This window comes from Galeopterus variegatus, unplaced genomic scaffold (assembly GCF_000696425.1).
Source record: "Galeopterus variegatus unplaced genomic scaffold, G_variegatus-3.0.2 Scaffold411, whole genome shotgun sequence".
Taxonomy (NCBI): Eukaryota; Metazoa; Chordata; class Mammalia; order Dermoptera; family Cynocephalidae; genus Galeopterus; species Galeopterus variegatus.
In genome coordinates, this window is record NW_007726522.1 from 602094 (window position 1) to 606056 (window position 3963).

Sequence of the window (3963 nt, forward strand, 5' to 3'; positions counted from 1 at the left end):
AAAATGAACAAACACCCAAAAAGAGATACCAGAAATGCAAAAAACCAAGAAAGTACACCAGGCAAGAATCTTCAATGGATGCTAAAAGCAGTAAGTGTATGATTAAAAAAAGAAAAGAACATTTACATAATGTCAGACTATCTTCCAAAAGGAAATTTATTATTTACAAAAGGAGAAATAGCAACTTTACTGTGGAGAAACCTGGTAGGTGTTATTTTGGCCTAATGACCAAGTGTTTTCTTTTCTGCACTGTAATGTAAGCCCCACGAGCACAGGGATTTCTTTCTGTTTTATTCACTCCTGTACTGTCAGCACCTAGAATAATGTCAGACACATAGTAGGTGCTCAACAAATATTTTTGGACTGAATATTTATAAGCTCAACTTTATTAGTTGTAATATTCACACACTTTATGTCCTTACTTATATTTTATCTACTTGAAGTGTCTTGGGCTGAGGAAATTGAATGAGTGTTTACTGCCATTGTGTTTTTGTCTAATTCTCCTTATAGTTTCTGCAGTTTTTGCTGTAGGCATTTTGAGAGCATGTTGTTTGGTATGTAAATGTCTGTGATGGTTAGATCTTTGTGTAGGTCGTACCTTTGTCATCATGACCAAAAACCTCTTCTCTTTGCTTCTCTTCATATCTCAGATTTCTTCTGGCTTTTATATCCACACTTGAAAACCACCACCATTTATTAATACTGCCCTCAAGTTTGCCAGAGATCAGTATATAAGGATGAAGATAGTTTGCTATTACAAACAAAAAAGCTCCTTAGTTACCACTCTCTTCAGAGTGGAGATGGTTTACAAATAATGACTTTTTTTTGAGGGGGGTCACATTTGTCCCTTTGGTGGCTTGACACAAAGTACAGTGTTTACAGGAGAGGTTACATTCCCAGGTTCATGGATCCTCAACCAAACCCCTTGAGGTGTCATTAACCCCAAAGAAGCCAAAACTGTAAGGTTAAGGGATTTGTCTTAAACCATCTCGGTGTCAGTGGGAAAGGCAGGACTAGAATATAGGTCTTTTGAGTTCAACTTTAGTGCTATTTTTATTTTTGTAGTGGGCACATTGAGGGGGAGTCACTCCTAGGCTAGTGTTGCATGCTGATGGCTCTACGGTTCTGGGGTTTTGGGGGGTGGTCCCCTCCTTCATGTCTCCACTGTCTTAGTCTGTTTTGTGCTGCTATAGCACAATACCTGAGACTATGTAATTTATAATTAGCAGAAATATATTGGCTCACAGTTTGGAGGCTGGGAAGTCTGAGGTCAAGGCACTGGCATCTGGTGAGGGCCTTCCTGCTGTGTCATTACATGGTGAAGGGAGGAAGGGCAAGAGAACAAGAGAACAAACCCACCTCTTTGAGCCCCTGGCATTAATCTATTCATGAAGGAGGAGTCCTCATGACCTTAAACTTCCCGTTAGGCTGCACCTCTCAACATTGTCTCATCAGGGATTAAGTTTCCAACACATGAATTCTGGGGAACACATTCAAACTATAGCATTTTGCCCCTGTGCCCCCAAATTCATATCTCCTCATGCAAAATACATTCATTCAATCCCAACAGCCCCCAAAGTCTCAATTTATTCCAGCGTCAATTTTAAAATCTAAGTCCAAAGTCTCATCTAAATCAGATATGGGTGAGACTCAAGGCACAATTTATCCTGAGTGATGTGCTTCCAAAATGCAATGGTGGGACAGACACAGGGTAGAAATTCCCATTCAAAAAGTTAAAAATAAGAAAGAAGAAAGGGATACCAGGTCACAAGTAAGTGCAAAACCCAAAAGGGCAAACTATGTTAGATCTTAAATCTTGAGAATAATCTTTCTAACTCATGGCCTGCCTTTTAGAAACACTGGGGTTGGGATTGGGCCCCCACTTCCTCAGGCAGCCCTGTTCTCATGGCTTTGCTGGACTCTGCCCTCACAGTAGCTCTCTTGGGTTGGAGTCTCGTGCCTGCAGCTCTCCCAGGCTGGTGATGCATGCTGATGGCTCTACAGTTCTGCAGTCTCAGGGGGCAGCCCCATCTCCATGTCTCCACTAGGCATTACTGCAGTGGGAACTCTCTGTGGTGACTCCACCCCTGCAGAAGGTCTGCAGCATCCTTTGAAATCTAGATGGAGGCAGCCATGCCTCCACAGTTGGTGAATTCTGCACACCTACAGAATTAATACTGTTGGAATGAGCAGGAATAAAGCCATGTTGGGACCTAAAACCTCATGGGTTTTAGGAATAAAAAAAAGGACGCAGTCTTTTTTTTTTTTTTGTTTAGAATGCATTTCTTGGAGTTCCCTCTTTTCCCATGGTTATTTGATATTTTTAACCTTGGTTATGGGGCAAGATGACATTATTTACATAAATGTAAAGTTGTTTTCCAGTCAGCCTGGAGTTGCAAACTTGCTTTGAGACACATACTATCCAGACCCTGATGAACCAAATAAGACATCAATAATGCTATGCTGATTCCACCCTGAAGAAGTACCTTAAGATAACATCAAAAGCGAGAACAGAAACCAGATAGAGCCTTGGTGAGAATTTGCACCTGGTCCCTTACACATCTCCCTTTTTCCTGCTTTTCACTTCCCACATTCCATGACCTTACCCCCCTCTTAAAAAAAACCCTCAGCACACCTGAGTCTTTGAGATGGTTTTAGTCTGGTCATTCTTCTGGTTTACCAGAGAAATGGGTTAGCCTAACATCTCTCCTCAGGTTACCAGTATTCCTGAATAAAAGCTGACTTCCATTTTCACCAACATTTGACTTTTGGGTCATTTGTTTTTTGTTTGGGGCAGGCAGCTGGACTTGGGTTCAGTAAAAGTACCACATGAGCACTGCCACGGTTTATGGCATGTACCTTCCAAGTGACAGATGGAGCTGCACCTGGTCCTGCTTGAGCTGCGGTTGGGGTTGAGGAGTATAGTGCCAGAATGTGGGGAGCAGAGTCGGTTTATGGCATGTACCTTCCAAGTGACAGATGGAGCTGCACCTGGTCCTGCTTGAGCTGCAGTTGGGGTTGAGGAGTATAGTGCCAGAATGTGGGGAGCAGAGTCTGGAAGTGGCCCTGGACAGTGGGCCCTGAGGTCCTGTGGGTTCCCTGGGCCTCTCCCTTGAAATGTTTCTGCCCTAAAGGCCCTAGTATTCTGGGCTTGTGATGAGAGTGGCAGCCCCAAAGATCTCTAAAATGCCTTCAGGGTCATTCTCCTATTGCTGTGATGAATAACACCTGGCTCCCTTCTGTCCATACTAATCTCCTTATCATACAGGTTCATTCAGTTGGCTACACCCTTGATTTTCTCATCTAAACATGCCTTTTTATTCTTTACGTAGCCCATCTGTGGATTTTCCAAGTCTCTAAGTTCTGCTTCCCTTTTGATTATAAATACTGTATTTAAATCATTTCTCTCTTCTCACATTTTATTATATGTATTTAAAAAAAAGCCATGCAGCTCCCTCAATGTTTTATTGCTTAGAGATTTCTTCTTCCAGATATCCTAGCTCATCCCTCTTAAAGTCTGCCTTCCATAAAGCTTTGGCCATGGACACAATTCAGCCAAGGTTCTTTGCCACTTTATAACAAGGATGGCCTTTCCTTGCTCTTAATATCTTGTTCCTTATTTCCATCATTTCCATCTGAGATTTCATCAAAATGGCTGGCCTTATCCATTCATATTTTCTACCAACATTCTATTTACAATCACTTAAGTAATCTCTAAGAAGTTTCAGACTTTGCCTACAGCAATTTTCTTCTAAGCCTTCACCAGAATCACCCCTAATGATCCATTCACAGCAATCTAGGTTTTTTTCCTAGTGTGATCCCTCACATTCTTTCAGCCTGTACTCATTTCCCAATCCCAAAGCTTCTTCCACATTTTTAGGTATTTTTTTTAGCAACACCCTACTTCTTTGGCACTAATTTCTCTCTTAGATTGTTTTATGCTGTTATAACAGAATGCCTGAG